The following is an 18,435-nucleotide window of genomic DNA, read 5'->3' as shown; positions in this document are numbered from 1 at the left end:
GGAGCCTTAAATACATTGGGGGGCCATATTGCCACAGGACCCGATCAGGGCATAATTACTTATTATCTCTCCTCTCCTGAGGAGTTGGCGCATGAGCCGGTCCACCGCCGCCATCTTTCTTGAAGGCAGGGGGGGTGAGGATCGGGACCCAGCTTTCCCTTATGGGGAAGCTGGGGGACCCGATCCCTGCACCAGAGACTTTCTCCCTCCTCTCTTACATGAGAGGAGGGAGAAAGTCCTTCAGCTACTATATAATATTCAGCAATATTAACAATGTGTTCATGTCTATACTGATTATTTCATGTTATATTACTAAAAATCATGCCAATCAAATGCATTGAAAACTCATCAGGTGTGTCTGAGTCACCAAAGTCACCAAACAAACTAACCCTGATGACTTTTGTGATGTAATGTCTCCTCTTACAATGGAATCCTGCTCCTGCATAATTACAGATCTACATACAAACGATTTCCTGGTCTGATATACCTTCAAATGCAAACATTTCAAACTATTAGATTAAGAACATGCCTAAGACCTCTACAAGTCCAAACTCTTGAGGAAAATACCACAACAACACAGACAGACCACGTAGCAAACATTTCTAATAGCTTTTTCGCATGCTGCGTAAAACCACAGTACTTTGGCATAAGTTAGTGTGTTACACCCAATATGTCTTCAGTGTTACAAAGCCAACATCCTGTAGAGAACTCCAGTCAATTAACACATTTTGGATAAAGTTCAAATCATGAGACAGAACTGTTTTATACTTGGACCAATGCTGATTACAGGAATATACAGTATGCTACACTGACCTATAGTTCTGTACACCTATAGCTTATGAGAATATTTCTACTTGACTATATTGCAAAATAAACTGTTCAAGAACCTAAGTAATTTCTGTGAAAGTATCTACTCCACTTGGACATTACAGTACAATACCGGTCAGAAGGAGGGTACACAGATCGCATAGAGCCCAATAACAAAACTTAGTATAGGCCTCCTGCTGCACCCAGTTTTCTAGTTTGAGATTGATACAATCACCCCCAGGCAAAGTGGAGGAAATTTTGATTAAACATTGTAATAAAAAAAGCCACCCTTGACCTCACCCACTTTATCCAACTTCAATATTGGAAAAAGTGGAATACATAAATAAGGCACTCATTTAATACCATATTTCTCCATGTTTCCAGAAAATTATATTGCTTCCTTTCACATAAAATATTACAAAACTGGAAACTTGCAGCCACCACTAGGTGGAGCTAGGTGCATAGAAATGTATACAGTTACCATTGACTGCAATGAAAGTCATAATAAACTCTTTGTACTGAGTACCTTCTAGTGGCAATCGCATGGTCTGCCTACACAGAAGGTACGCTGAGCGGCAGGCTCAGTATAACTTTTAGTTTCACTACATAGAATAGCAATATACAGTACAAAGAAATCCTGTAATAAAGATATACCACACAGAATATTTTTTTTTCAACATGGGCATCTTTTGGCAACATATGTCACTGTATGAATATACAGGGGTGTAACCAAAGGCTCATGGGCCCCAGTGCAAAAGTTCTCCTTGAGCCCCCCTTGGAATTTCTCACCACTGCAGCCCATCCACACCTTTTCAGTAGCATTGCTGGGTCTTCTAGGTGACCCACCAATGCGGCACTAACAGCTAGATTCATTACTAAGGTCTTAAAATATCAAGCACACAAGACCTAAGACATATATTTTGACCCTTTTTCTCCACAGCTCCCTTCCTTGACCGTATGTTTACCCTGGAAACCCCAATGTATACCTTGCTCTATGAAGCTAACCTTGGCAACCACTAGTCTAAAGGTAGAAATGTTCTAAGAAATGAAATAACATGTATGAAACATGACTAGACTGAGTGTGTGGTCCTACAGGTCCAAAACACCTTAGGTCTGCCTTAGTATGTCTAGAGAAGTAAAGCACTGTTCATATCTGTATTGTGGTTTCTATTCATAATGGAAGCAATGGCGCAGTGCCAGATCCTTTGCATGGCAAACAGCAGCAACTCTGATTTAAAATTTGATCCCCTATATTTTGCAGAGGTGTCCATTGTTTTCATTGTAAAAAGATGCTGCATGTATCCCTATTTTTCCTTTCAAATATGATGCAACCTGCACCAAGGGCTCCAAAATAATCATAGTGAGTCAAGCTGCAAGATTTGGGGAGTGATGTTTGAATTAGGCCAGACTGAACACTGCTCCTGTGACACGAACTCAGCATTATAATGATTTATTGGCTGAGCATTGTTCAGCCAAGACAATACTGCTCTCACACTGAGTGTGTTTCCAGGACTGAATACGCTTGTGTGAAACATGTCTTTAAAGGGGTTGTGCAGGCAGTAATTATTGATCTATATAAGGATGAGGAAAATGGTTCTACCGGTTTGTGTTCTGGTCCAAATTTTTCTAAAAGTTTGGAGTCACACAAAACCAATTTTTTTGTGGTTTGTTTTGGGCAAACGAGAGAGAGAGTGAGAGAGAAAGAATACCTAGTACACAAATGTGTGTTTATGAACAATATATATGCGTTGTCTTAGGAATACTCTTTCTCATTATGGAGATCCCCTAGTATACTGCGTACGTATGAGCAGTATTGTATCATCTGGGAAAGATAATCAAATTACCTTTCCTAAACCTATCTGATGGCAGCAGATGTTGGCCATGATAATTAGCATATATGTTCCCCAGAAATCAAGAGGGGCTTTGTCTAGCCTAAAATAGCAAATTTCTCTTGAGACATTCTGGTTCTTTTGTCCTTCTAGAAAAATAACTATCCTGCATATTTCTTGTAGGTTCACATTGCGTCTTATGTGTCCGTTTGACGTAAAAAATTATCCAAAAACGCAGTAAACCAAGTTTTTGTATCCTGCAGAGTCTAATTTTTTTTTACTGTGGAAATCTATGATGAACGGATGCCACTGTATGGTGTCCATTTGAGGAATCAGTTTAACGTATACGTTTTTGTATATGTTAAACAGATGGGAAAAACATGATGTGAACCCAGCCTAAGAGAGATGAAAGCTTTGTGGGGTTTCATAATTCTTTTTTCTCACAATGAATAGTGAAATAGAATTCGTAAACGTGTTATCTGTTTTTGCTATACTGATGATGTAGCCTCAGGTGAATAGGAAAGAGCTGTTCCATTCAGGTGAATAGGGACAGCAGGATTTATAACTACTTGGTACTGCACAGCAATTAGGTAAACAGTAAGGAGAACACAGCATCCATATGAGTGCTGCATTTTCTCATAGCTGATTAACAGAGATGTTTTCCGGCCTTGTAAACATGCTTATGTAGCAAAGCTATGCACTGTGCACTTTTATAGAAGCATCTTGCATAGTAACATTAGAAGGGCTATATATACCGTATTTTTTTGGACTACAAGACAAACCGGACTATAGGACACACCTAGGATTTGGAGAAGGAAAAGAAGAAAAATATATTTCCCTCAGAGCAGACCCCTAAATCAGTTCCCCATTCTTCATCAAACCTCAGATCAGACCCCCCAACCTCCATCAGCCTCAGATCAGCTCCCCAGCCTCCCAGCTTCTTCCGGGTCCTGCTCAATGACCTAACGCCGCACAGCATTAGCTCATAGTGGCACCTATGGTCAGGACGCAGTGCACAGCGAGACCTGGAAGAAGACCAGATAAGGTGAGTACAGCCAGCGCAGCGGTGCCCTCAACTCTCCTTATCTAAGCGGTCAGATAGATAGCTTTGATACTGTTTGCAGACACTGTGCACTTTAATTGATATATCTGTCACGATCAGTGTGGGGGAAATTCCACACTGAACACAGGAGGGAAGGGGAACAGTAACTGAGCCTGGAAACTACGTAAGAAACAGGTCACCCCCTAGACAACCCTAATCCGGGCCCTAATTATCTATCAATATGAATAGACATTGAAGGTAGGAATATTCATATGCAGGATACCTAGGCCTTTATAACCCTATAAGACCCTGGAAAAGGTTAGGACCAGAAACAACCCATTCCTCCCAAGATGGACGAATAGAAGTCTCTGTCTCAGGCTCATATACAAACAACAGGGAATATAACAAACACAAACTAATGCGACACTTAACTTCTGTAGAGACGGAGGAGCAGGAACACCAGAGACAAACTCACACCAGCTCAGCCAAACCCAAATGAAGCTATCTACCGCATAGTCAGAAGGGTGGGGTCAGACTATAAAGGGTAGAAGTGAAGACCACTGAGCAACAGCTGAGAAAAGGGAAGTAGTCATGACCTGTGGCGTAGCTAGAAATGACTGGGCCCAACAGCAAATTTTTGAATGGGGCCCCCCTCCCCCAGTCATTTTTTCACAACCCCTCCCTTTCATGCCGCCCCATTCCTGTGGCTAGTAAAGATCGCTCTCTCAGACCACGGCCGGCAGCTGTTCCATCCGTTTTCTACACTGTCTATACTGTCACTGTATATAATTTCATTGTGTAATACTGTTGAGGGGCCCTGACAAAATATTTTAGTCCTCCTTCTCCTGGATGGGCCCCCTTCTGGGTCAGGGCCCCAAAGCAGCCGCTTCCCCTGCTTCCCCTATAGTTACGCCCCTGGTCATGATCCTATCAACACTGAATCAAGAGAAATCAAGGTGGCTGTTAGATTTCTTCACGCTCAGCCAATCTCCTTGATTTCCTGACATCAGTCACCTGAGGGACCGTGACAATATCTTACCCAGTCATTTCTTATATTCCTTACAAGGATTTTATATATATATATATATATATATATATATTGTGGGGTTTCGCTCTGGTAGACAGGATTAGCGGACGCAGTATAGAGGCAACAACACGTTCTTTGGATCAAACAGTTCAGTGTTTTATTCACACTTTAGGCAAGAGAACACCTTGCGGTGTTGGTGGTAATTCACACCATGCGGCAATGCTGCCTCAAAGAGTCCTTGACCATAGCAGCACCAACCTGCTTTCACGCCAAACAGATAGCAAGCCTTCATCCAGACACAAGGCTCCCAGATCCCAATACAGAGACAAGGCTTCTGAGCCCAGCTGCCTATTTAAGGACAGCCTGGTGCTGCCAAAACCCAGACCAACTCTTAAAATCGGTCCTGTATTTGACATCACCTGGCTGTAAATCAGCCCAGCAGCACATGGTGGGAGGAAAATACCTGTTTTCCCAGACAAAACCTCTCACTGTGTCACATACCCCCCCCCCCCCTTTGTTCAACCCAGAGGTGTACCAGGGACAGGGCATCCGCGTTTCCCTGTAACCGGCCTGCACTTTAAGTTTTGTAGGGAGAGAAACCATTGGGTGACCTGGGAATGTCTGTCCTTGGCCTGGCTCATCCACTTGAGAGGGGAGTGGTCAGTCACCAGGCGGCATTTTTTCCCCAATAAATAATAACGGAGAGACTCTGGTGCCCACTTGATAGCCAGGCACTCTCTCACTATACTATACCGGGTCTCGGCTGGGGTGAGCTTACGGCTGAGGAAAACAACAGGATGCTTCTCCCTGTTGACATGCTGAGACAGTACAGCACCATGGCCTACTTCGGAGGCATCGGTCTATACTATAAACTCCCTTTTGAAGTCGGGCGTCACCAAAACCGGGGACTCGCACAGGGCCGACATCAAAGCGGAGAAAGCCTCCTCCGCCTGATCATCCCAGCAAACCATCATTGATTTGTGTTCCTTCAAGAGACCTGTCAAGGGTGCGGCTAGAGTAGCAAAGTGGGGAACAAACCTCATGTATTAGTCCACCATTCCCAGGAATGACTTTATTTGCTTAGTGGTGACAGGTCGGGGCCAATTTTGTACCGCCTCTATTTTGTTCACTTGGGGTTTGATGACTCTGCGCCCAATGACATACCTGGTCATTACTTAGTCTCTTCTAACCCTATCGCACATTTTTTGGGTTAGAGGTAAGGCCAGCTTTCCGAAGGGAGTCCACTACAGCCTGCACTTTGTGTAGGTGACTTTCCCAGTCGGTACTGTGGATGACAACATCGTCCAGGTAAGTCGAAGTGTACCGACGATGTGGACGAAGCACGATGTCCATTAGTCAGTGAAAAGTTGCGGGGCGCCATGCAGACCAAAGGGTAAGACCTTATATTGATACAGCCCCTCAGGCATGATGAAGGCAGTTTTCTCTTTGGCAGCCTCCGTTAAGGGCACCTGCCAGTACCCTTTCGTGAAGTCCAAAACAGAAAAATACCAGGCTTGTCCTAACCTCTCGATGAGCTCATCCACCCGGGGCATGGGATACGCATCGAATTTGGAAACCTTGTTTAATTTTTGAAAGTCGTTACAAAACCGATATGTCCTGTTTGGCTTAGGTATCAATACTATAGGACTGGCCCACTCACTTTTTGACTCCTCAATAACGTCTAGCTGCAACATTAGCTGCACCTCCTTTTTTCCTGAGGCTCAGTTGCAATGTCATACTGGATTATGGAAGTGCGTCCAGGGAGGTCCGAGAACACATCCGTATTCTGACTAACAAACTCCCTGGCCTCCTGAGTCTGTTTAGAGGAGAGGCTGTCAGCAATTATTACTGTGGCAGCCACCTCTCTTGCATAACATAGAGGGCCGGTACATCTTCTCCTAGAAAACTCGGCTGCGGGCTGTCTTCTTACAGGTTTCCCTATATTTCCACAGTTTGAGTAAATTCACATGGTAAACCTTCTCTGGCTTTTGCTGCCCTGGCTGGTGTACCTTGTAGTTTACATCTCCAATTTTCTCGAGTACCTCGTAGGGCCCCTGTCAGGCTACTTTCACACTAGCATTCAGAGAGGATCCGTCTGGTGTCTGCACAGACGGATCCTCTCCTATAATGCAGACGTTTGGATCCGTTCAGAACGGATCCGTCTGCATTATAGTTTAGTAAAAATTCTAAGTCTGAAAGTTGTTCAGACGGATCCGTCCAGACTTTACATTGAAAGTCAATGGGGGAAGGATCCGTTTGAAAATTGAGCCATATTGTGTCATCTTCAAACAGATCCGTCCCCATTGACTTACATTGTAAGTCTGGACGGATCCGTTTGCCTCCGCACGGCCAGGCGGACACCCGAACGCTGCAAGCAGTGTTCGGGTGTCCGCCTGCTGAGCGGAGCGGAGGCTGAACGCTGCCAGACTGATGCATTCTGAGCGGATCCGCATCCACTCAGAATGCATTGGTAGCTGGACGGATGCGTTCGGGGCCGCTTGTGAGACCCTTCAAACGGAGCTCACAAGCGGAGCTCCGACGCTAGTGTGAAAGTAGCCTCACCTAGCCAGGAACTTACTGTCCACGATCGGCACCAGAATCAAAACCCGATCACCCGGGTTAAAGATCCGGACCCAAGCCTACCGATTATATACCCGACTCTGGGCTCGCTGAGCTGCCTCCATATGCTCCCTAACAAGAGGCAACACTGTCTCTATCCGATCTTGCATATGGGTAGCGTACTCAATGACACTTTTATGTGGAGAGGGTTGTTGTTCTCACGCCTCTTTGGCCACTTCCAAGAGACCGCTAGGGTATCTGCCATATAGGAGTTCAAAGGGCGAGAACCCAGTAGAGGCCTGGGGTACCTCTCGTACTGCAAACAAGAGATAGGGCAGAAGGCGGTCCCACTCCTTCCCATCTTTAGCCACTACCCTTTTCAACATATTTTTTAATGTTTAGTTAAACCTTTCTAACAGACTGTCTGTTTGCGGACGTTCGTAGTTATTTTATGTGCAGCAACTTACAGAGTTCCCTCATCACCTTGGACATAAAAGGGGTCCCTTGGTCGGTCAGAACCTCTTTACGTAGTCCTACTCGGGAAAACATCTCCATTAATTCCTTAGCTATGAGTTTGGCCGAGGTATGTCGCAGTGGCACCGCCTCCGGGTACCGTGTGACGTAGTCTAGAATGACTAAGATGTGTTGATGCCCTCTGGCGGACTTCAGTACTGGGCTTATGAGATCCATAGCTATTCGGTCAAACAGTATTTTGATAATCGGGAGAGGTACTAGGGGACTACGGAAATGTGGCTGGGGGCTAGTTATCTGGCAGGTTGGGCAAGACTTACAAAACACTTCCACTTCTTTGAATATGCTGGGCCAGTAAAACCGCTGTAGAATACGATCCTGAGTTTTCTGAAGCCCCAGGTGACCCCCAAGAACGTGTTGATGGGCTAGATCTAACACAAACTTGCGATAAGCCTTGGGGACCACCAATTGTTCAATAGGTGTACCCCGTAGTGGGTTTACCCGATACAACATATCCTGATGAACCACAAAATGGGGAAACACTGACTGCCCTAGGTTGTTGTGGTTCACCATCTACTATTAACACATTTTCCCAGACACGGGAAAGGGTTGGGTCCCGATGTTGGGCAGTACCAAAATTATCCCTGGAGACATTGAGGTCTGCCAATTCAGGACTCGGCGGCAAGTCATTCACGTCTCCCACCATCACACTTAGTGGGGTTGTCTTCTCTTCCACCGAAGTGGCGGTCACCCCTACCACTGGCCCTTCAGGTTCCCAGAGTTCTGGTCTCCTCCCTGAGCCAGGCCCCTCTGATAGGGTTACGCCTGTCTCATGGGCATCAGTCAGTCTCATAGCAGGCCACAGTGCCGGGAAGCCCGGGAAGTCTCTCCCTATTATGAGTTCATAAGGTAGATTTGTGATGACAGCCACCTCGTGGGTCCATCTACCGGTCACCGTAGTTAGAGACACCAGCGCGGTGGGGTAGTCTTTTAAGTTTCCGTGGATGCACATCACCCTGACTTTCCGGCCATTATACTCAGGGGACCGCACCAGGGCAGCCCTTACTAGGGTCACCAGACTCCCTGAGTCCAGCAGAGCCTCCGCCGGAGTGTCTCCCACTTCTACCTGGCACAAGTGATCTAGAGACTCTGGGGTACCTCTTGCACACAGCCTCCTGTCATATAGCAACTGACAGTAGCCATAGTTAGTGTCCATGGGCTCAACTGGATGGGGACAGTCAGCCCTTACATGGCCAGGCTCCTGACACTGTCGGACTATCGGAGCCAGGTCTGCCATGGGTACATGCCGGGTGGATTTTATCGGCTCAAATCTCCGGGCATGGGATGGAGATTTCCAGAGTTTGCCGCCCCCCTTCCCGACAGAACACTTCTTTAGATTCCTGGTAGCTTCATAGCGTTCCACCAGGTCCACCATCTCCAGGTCATTGCCAGGAGACACCTGACCGATCCAGTGCTGGAGAGGGTATGGCAAAGCCCTCCAGAACAAAATCGGCCAAAAGACGATCCAGCATAGCAGTGGGACTCAGCACATCAGGCTGTAGCCATTTTTGCAAGAGGTGAAGTAAGTTATAATACTGGGGTCTTGCAGGCTCAGCCGGGTTGAACCCCACTGATCTACCCGCTGGACCCAGACCAACACAATCACCCCCAGTCTTGCCAGAATCTCACCCTTGTCTTTCTGGTAGTCGGCTGCTTGATTGTCCGGCAAGTTGAAATACACCCGCTGGCAATCGGATGCCAGGTACGGAGCAACGACCTCAGCCCACTGGTCACGGGATAGCTTTTCCTGATGGCCACTTTCTCATACACCGCCAGGTAGGTTTCAATGTCGTCTGCGGGGGTCATCTTAGGAATTACGGCACTGCAGGGACTGCTTTCCGGCCATTGTGGACGCTCAGGGTTGCTCCTGCTGTCTGCAAAGCCATCACGTGTTGTAGCAGCAACTGGTTAGTCTCCTGCTGCTGCTTATTAGCCTCCCATTGCAGTAGGTTTGTCTCTCACTGCTGCAGATTAGCCTCCATGAGAGCCTTCACAACAGCCTCCTTTTTGTCGTGGGTCACTGGTTGTAATACAGCTGGTTTAATGTACGACATACAACCATGCCTGAAAAATGCAGAAACAAAAAATATCGGCATTCATGCCAACCTCACTGCTCTTGCCCGCATCCTCCACCAATTGTGGGGACTCGCTCTGGTAGACAGGATTAGCGGATGCAGTATAGAGGCAACAGCAATTCTTTGAATCAAACAGTTCAGTGTTTTATTCACACTTTAGGCAAGTGACAAAACAAGCAGTCATATTCAAACAAAAAGTCACCTTGCAGTGTTGGTGGTAATTCACACCATGCAGCAATTCTGCCTCAAAGAGTCCTTGCTGATAGCAGCACCAACCTGTTTTCATGACAAACAGGTAGCAAGCCTTCATCCAGACACAAGGCTCCCAGATCCCAACACAGAGACATGGCTTCTGAGTCCAGCGGCCTATTTAAGGACAGTCAGGTGCTGCCAAACCCAGACTGGCATTTAAAATCCAGTCCAGTATTTGACCTCACCTGGATGTAAATTAGCCCAGCAGCACATGCTGGAAAAAAAAATACCTGTTTTCCTAAACTAAACCTCTCACTGTGTCACTATACATATATACACTCACCTAAAGAATTATTAGGAACACCATACTAATACGGTGTTGGACCCCCTTTTGCCTTCAGAACTGCCTTAATTCTACGTGGAATTGATTCAACAAGGTGCTGATAGCATTCTTTAGAAATGTTGGCCCATATTGATAGGATAGCATCTTGCAGTTGATGGAGATTTGAGGGATGCACATCCAGGGCACGAAGCTCCCGTTCCACCACATCCAAAAGATGCTCTATTAGGTTGAGATCTGTTGACTGTGGGGGCCATTTTAGTACAGTGAACTCATTGTCATGTTCAAGAAACCAATTTGAAATGATTCGAGCTTTGTGACATGGTGCATTATCCTGCTGGAAGTAGCCATCAGAGGATGGATACATGTTCTCATTCTGTTTACGCCAAATTCGGACTCTACCATTTGAATGTCTCAACAGAAATCGAGACTCATCAGACCAGGCAACATTTTTCCAGTCTTCAACAGTCCAATTTTGGTGAGCTCGTGCAAATTGTAGCCGTTTTTTCCTATTTGTAGTGGAGATGAGTGGTACCCAGTGGGGTCTTCTGCTGTTGTAGCCCATCCGCCTCAAGGTTGTGCGTGTTGTGGCTTCACAAATGTTTTGCTGCATACCTCGGTTGTAACGAGTGGTTATTTCAGTCAACGTTGCTCTTCTATCAGCTTGAATCAGTCGGCCCATTCTCCTCTGATCTCTAGCATCCACAAGGCATTTTTGCCCACAGGACTGCCGCATACTGGATGTTTTTCCCTTTTCACACCATTCTTTATAAACCCTAGAAATGGTTGTGCGTGAAAATCCCAGTAACTGAGCAGATTGTGAAATACTCAGACCGGCCCGTCTGGAACCAACAACTATGCCACGCTCAAAATTGCTTAAATCACCTTTCTTTCCCATTCTGACATTCAGTTTGGAGTTCAGGAGATTGTCTTGACCAGGACCACACCCCTAAATGCATTGAAGCAACTGCCATGTGCCATTGGTTGACTAGATAATTTCATTAATGAGAAATAGAACAGGTGTTCCTAATAATTCTTTAGGTGAGTGTATATACATATTGCACATAACTTGTGTAAAGTCCATGGTAAAGTCCTGGAAGGGGTGTATATCCCACCCAGGTTCCTCAACTGGGTGAGGTAAGTAAAATCCAGGAAGATGCCGCTGGCTTCAGCAAACATAGTTGCTGGATCTATTTTTTGTTAAAGTTCAAGGGCTGGATTTTATTTGGACTGGGATGGTAGGTTTGGAAGTGGGACCTCCACAGTCCACCCCCATTCCAGGACATGTTTTCCCCTAGCCTGAGGGATCCCCAGGTATAGTCCAGCTGGGATCGTTAGAGGAAAAGCACATCCCAGGCTGTCAGTGTGAGAAAGAGTTATTCCTGGAAAAAGCCTAGGAAACTGGCTGCCTTGCTGACTAGTGAAGCCTGATTGCCTGAGAGTGACCTGTGCTCAATAGGTGAGCTAGAAACAAATTTGTATTAGCTAGAGCCCAGACAGGCAGCAGTTTATTTTGTTGGGATTATGTTTTGGTAATGATGGAACCTCACCTTACCCAGTGATTTATAACTGAGTTCACCTGTAATTGCCTAAGTGCAATAAAATAAAGCATCGTTTGGACTTTAATCCTGTTGTCTGCGAAATAATCTCTCATCGCCGCCCTGCTTGAGAGAGCGATCCCTTATACTTGATACTGTTTAAATGCACTATGCAATTTAATTAATATACTTTATATGATCATTTTCCACAAGGATTTTGGAACTGATCGTGCCGATATGCATTATTTATTTGAGATGTTACTGTCCCATCCATATATAACATATGTAAATCATGTACCTGATGATATTCATTGGCCAAGATGGCAAAGTCATCTTCATATTATTCATGTATGCATTTAAATATTGCTTGAGGGTATGAATGTGGATATCACTCCTTAAATTTGTAGATACACTCATAACTTCCTTTTGTTAAGGCATCCTTTAACCCCTTAAGGACTCAGCCCTATTTCACCTTAACCGCTTTACGTCCGCCCATAGGATATAAACGTCTTATGGGTGGACGTCTATTTCTGAAAGCACGTTTTAGAACGTCCTTTCAGAAATAGCAACTGCACGCTAATTGTGCAGCTGCTGATCGGGTTGCCCGCTGTCAGTGACAGCAGGGCAACCCTAAGACAAGGCAGGGACAGTGCCCAGGTGTCCCTGCCTTCCAGATCGCTGCAGACACAGCGCTCACCGAGCGCTGTGTCTGCAGAGAAGGAAGCGCTGTGCGCTTCCTGTTTTGGCCCGGCGGTCATGTGACCGCCGTGACCGGAGAGTGCAGGAGCTGTGTGAGGTCTCTCAGAGACCTCGATCAGCCCTGCTCTGAGGCTGTACAGCGCTGGATTGCTGCTGTACAGCCTCTCTAGGGGTGTATTTGTCCTGTAACTGGGGCTACTATGTCAGCACCAGTTACAGGAGAAATCAACAGTGAAAAAATAAATAAAAAGTGAAGCAAATGTCCCCCAGAGGTCTTGTATGACCTTATGGGGGATGAAAAGTGTAAAATAAAAAAAATAAAAATAAAAGGTTGAAAAAAAAAAAAAAAAAAAAAGTTTCACATGTAAAAAAAAAAAGTCCCCAAGTAAGGAATGAAAAAAAAAAGTTAAAAATAGAAAAAATAAAAAAAAGTATACATATTAGGTATTGCCGCGTCCGTAAAAACCAGCTCTATAAAAATATCACATGACCTAACCCCTCGGGTGAACACCGTAAAAAATAAATAAAAAAAAACTGTGTCAAAACAAGCAATTTTTGTCACCTTGCATCACAAAAGGTGCAACACCAAGTGATCAAAGACGCGTATGTCCCACAAAATAGTACCAATAAAACTGTCACCTCATCCCGCAAAAAATGAGCCCCTACATAAGAAAATCTCTCAAAAATAAAAAAAAATATAGCTCTCAGAACATGGACACATTAAAACATAATTTTTTTGTTTCAAAAATGCTATTATTGTGTAAAACTTTAATAAATGAGAAAAAGTATACATATTAGGTATCGCCACGTCCGTAACAATCTGCTCTATAAAAAAGTCACTGGACTGAACCCCTCAGGTGAACGCTGTAAAAATAAATAAATAGAAACTGTGCTAAAACAACCAATTTTTTGGTCACCTTGCCCCATAAAGTGTTATAATGAATGATCAAAAAATCATATGTACCCAAAAATAGTACTAATAAAACTGGCACCTTATCCCCTAGTTTCCAAAATGGGGTCACTTCTTGGGAGTTTCTACTGTAAGGGTGCATCAGGGGGCTTCAAATGGGGCATGGCATCTAAAAACCATGTGGAGTTCCTTTTCTTCTGTGCCCAGCCGTGTGCCCATACAGCAGTTTATGACCACATGTGGGGTGTTTCTGTAAACCGCAGAATCTGGGTAATAAATATTGAGTTTTGTTTGGCTGTTAACCATCGATGTGTTAAAGAAAAAAATTGATTAAAATGGAAAATCTGCCAAAAAAGTGAAATTTTAAAATTTGATCTCCATTTTCCTTTAATTCTTGTGGAACGCCTAAAGGGTTAACAAAGTTTGTAAAATCGGTTTTGAATACCTTGAGGGGTGTAGTTTCTACAATGGGGTCATTTATGGGGGTATCCACTATGTAGGCCCCACAAAGTGACTTCAGACCTGAACTGGTCCTTAAAAAGTGGGTTTTGGCAATTTTCTTAAAAATTTGAAGAATTGCTTCTAAACTTCTAAGCCTTCTAACGTCCTAAAAAAATAAAATGACATTTCCAAAATGATGCCAACATAAAGTAGACATATGGGGAATGTTAAATAATAAATATTTTATGAGGTATCACTTTCTGTTTTAAAAGCAGAGAAATTGAAATTTAGAAAATTGCGAATTTTTTAAATTTTTGGGTAAATTTGGGATTTTTTCATAAATAAAGGTGAAATATTTTGACTCAAATTTATGAGTATCATGAAGTACAATGTGTCACGAGAAAACAATCTCTGAATGACTTGGATAAATAAAGGCGTTCCAAAGTTATTACCACATAAAGTGAGATATGTCCATTTTGCAAAATTTGGCCTGGTCAGGAAGGGGGAAAATGGCCCAGATGGCAGGTGGTTAAGCACTTGGCCATTGTTTGCAAATCTGACCACTGTCACTTTAAGTGCTGATAACTTTAAAACGCTTTTACTTACCCAGGCCGTTCTGAGACAGTTTTTTCGTCACATATTGTACTTCATGACACTGCAAAAATTGGGTCAAAAAAGTTAATTTTTTTGCATAAAAAAATACCAAATTTACCAAAAATTTGGAAAAATTTGCAAATTTCAAAGTTTCAGTTTCTCTACTTCTGTAATACATAGTAATACCCCCAAAAATTGTGATGACTTTACATATGTCTACTTCATGTTTGTATCATTTTGGGAATGTCATTTTATTTTTTGAGGATGTTACATAGCTTAAAAGTTTAGAAGCAAATTTTGAAATTTTTCAGAAATTTTCCAAATCCCACTTTTTATGGACCAGTTCAGGTCTGAAGTCACTTTGTGAGGCTTACGTAATAGAAACCACCCAAAAATTACCCCATTTTAGAAACTACAACCCTCAAGGTATTCAAAACTGATTTTACAAACTTTGTTAACCCTTTAGGTCTTCCACAAGACTTCATGGCAAATGGACATAAAATTTAAGAATTTCGATTTTTTTTTTGGAAAACTTTCCAATATAATCCATTTTTTCAGGAACAAAGCAAGGGTTAACTGCCAAACAAAACTCTATATGGTTGCTCTGATTCTGTAGTTTGCAGAAACACCCCATATGTGGTCGTAAACTACTGTTTGGCCAAACGGGAGGACATAGGAGGGGAATGCAATATGGTTTTTGCAAGGCAGATTTTGCAGGACTGTTTTTTTTTATACCATGTCCCATTTCAAGCCCCCCATTCAGTGGCGCACCTACAGGGGGGGTCCAGCGGGTCTGGACCCCCCCTAGAACAACCAACCGAATTTTTATTTTTTTTAATCCTTCAGGGCCGCACCGCCGATCACCACAGGCGGCGCGGCCCTGGATGTAATTGCGGCCGCGGCGGGGGCCGGGGGGGCAGTGGGAGTACTAGGAGATGAGCGCTTCCATTGTGGAAGCGCTCATCTCCATATCTAATCCATCTGTATCGCCGTCCTTAGGACAGCGATACAGATGCCTGTGCTGTGCTGCGGCAGGGGAGGGAGAGGCGTGTCCCTCCCCTGTTCTTCTGATAGGCCGCAGGCACTAATGCCTGCAGCCTATCAGAGGCCGGCTCAGGCGAGATGACGTCATCATCACGCGCCTGAGCCGGGCAGCACACAGCAGGGACACAGGCCGGAAGAGCCTGCATCGCATCGCTGCTGATGGAGGTAAGTATCAGTGTATTTTTTATTTTATTTTTGTTGTTTTGTTTTTTTTGGAGGGGGGGAGCTGGCACTATGGGGGCACTAAAGGGGAGAACGGCACTATGGGGCATCTGGTGGTACTCTTTTTTTTTTTTTTAGGTGGCACTTCTTACTGGCACATTATGGGGGGGGGGACCATGGGGGAGAGGAGCACTATGGGGGCTCTAAAGGGGCTTTTTTTTTTACACATTATGGGGAGAACGGCACAAGGGGGCATCTGGTGGCACTATAGGGGCATTATTTGGGGGGCACCATGGGGGAGAGGAGCACTATGGGGGCTCTAAAGGGGCTTTTTTTTTACACATTATGGGGGGCACTACAGGGGAGGACGGCACTATGGGGCATCTGGTGGCACTATAGGGGCATTATTTGGGGGCACTATGGGGAAGTGGGGGTACTAAAGGGGCCTTTTTTTCTTATTGGCACATGGGGGCATTATGGCATCTGGTGGCACTAAGGGGCATTTTTCACTGGCACATTATGGGAGGCACTATAGGGGAGGGCGGCACTATGGAGGAGTGGAGCACTATTGGGGCATATGGTGGAACTTTATGGGGCGGCACCATGGGGGAGAGGAGCACTATGGGGGCATCTGGGGGGTCTAAAGGGGCTTTTTTTTTATTGACATATTATGGGGGCACTATAGGGGAGAATGGCACTATGGGGCATCTGGTTGCACTATAGGGGCATTATTTGGGGGCACTAAGGGGAAGTGGGGGCTCTAAAGGGGCCTTTATTCTTATTGGCACATTATGGGGGCATTATGGCATCTGGTGTCACTAAGGGGGCATTTTTTTACTGGCACATTATGGTAGGCACTATAGGGGAGAGCGGCACTATGGGGGAGTGGAGCACTATTGGGGCATATGGTGGCACTTAGAAGGGGCATTTTCTACTGGCATATTATGGGGGACACTATGGGGAAGGGAGAGGAGCACTATGAGGGAATTTACTGGGGCACTATATAGGGGTATTTTATACTGGCATACATTATGGGGACATTAGCTCAACAGCGGGCACTAAGCGGGGGTATTTCATGTACTGTCATATTGTAGGGAGAATTATTAGTACTAGGAGGTATTATGCGGAGCTTTGATAATACTGGGGGGCTATGAGGAACATGATTACTAGTATGGGCACTATAGGGGCGTCATTACTACTAAGTGTGCTCTGGCAGAGAATTATTTCTATTTTGGGGAGCCCTGTTACTTTGGGGGGCACCCTGCCACAGTATCAGCTTAGCACAATAATTTTTGGGGGACATTATCTTTATACTATTAGTGTCTGGGCGCAGTTATTTTTTTAGAGCACTGTGTGCCAATAATTGTTGAGGGGGGGCACTATCTGTGTGGTAGTAGTATTTCCAGGGGGACTGTTTCTGTAGTATAGTATTGGGGGCACAGCGGGCACAGTATTGGGGGTGGCAGGAAAGGGTGTTCAGAAGATGATGGAAATGTGGGAAACTAATGTCTGTTTGTTAATCTCTGCAGAGATGGGAGATGGCTGAAAAATCATCATGGCGGTCTGGTCTGAATGGAGAAGATGAGGAAAGAGAACGTCTACAACAAAGGTGACATCACAGGATGTAAGAAGTATGGGGCGCTATGTAGGAGAGGAGATGCTCCGGCTCCTCCTCCTGCCATTTGCAGAAGGAGGATTCAGAGCTGGGTGAGGACGGTCAAGGGGGGCAGCAGGCCACGGGCGGGTGGCAGATGGTGGGGGGAACCACAGGCCTTGAGCAGGATCTGGGGAGGGAAGAGAGCGGAGGAGCTTCCTGACTGTAGCTTGTTATATAAGCAGGCAGTGCAGCCAGGACAGACCTCCCCTCTCCGTATGATGTGTAGAGACAGGCAACTATAGAATGTCAGCTGTACAGTGTTTGTTGGGAGTGGCCTATTATATGTAGGAGGGGCTTCGCGCGCCGCATTTTTATTTTCCTGCAGCCCTTTTAGAATCGCCAAGTAAAAGAATCAGCACAACACACTACACCCTTTCCCTGCATTTTTAAATATAAAGGGGGCTTTGAAAAATTCAATTAGCATAGCGCACTACACATGCCGCATTTTTTTGCCTTTCGGACCCCCCCTAAAGAAAATTCCTGGGTGCTCCCCTGCCCCCATTGCACCCCTAGAATAGAAATTCCAAAAAAGTGACTCCATCTAAGAAAGTACACCCCTCAAGGTATTCAAAACTGGGTTTACAAACTTTGTTAACCCTTTAGGTGTTCCACAAGAGTTAATGGCAGATGGAGAAACAATTTTGGAATTTCTATTTTTTGGAAAATTTTCCATTTTAACCCTTACTTTATTACTGAAAAAATGGGTTAACAGCCAAACAAAACTCAATATGGGTTGCCATGATTCTGTAGTTTGCAGAAACACCCTGTTGAGGGAAGGGACATATTCAGGTGTGCATGTGTATATGTATATATATATATGTATATGTATATGTATGTATGTGTATATGTATGTATATATGTATATATAGGCCCTTCTTCTGGGCCCGTCCAGTTGTGATGTGTTGCACACATAGAGATGTATGTGTGCCCCCTGGGCGGCATGCATCTCTATGTGTGTAAGCCATATGGGTACATATATATCTATGGA

This window comes from Bufo bufo, chromosome 4, assembly GCF_905171765.1.
Source record: "Bufo bufo chromosome 4, aBufBuf1.1, whole genome shotgun sequence".
Classification (NCBI taxonomy): domain Eukaryota; kingdom Metazoa; phylum Chordata; class Amphibia; order Anura; family Bufonidae; genus Bufo; species Bufo bufo.
Note: the sequence above shows the minus strand (reverse complement) of the source record.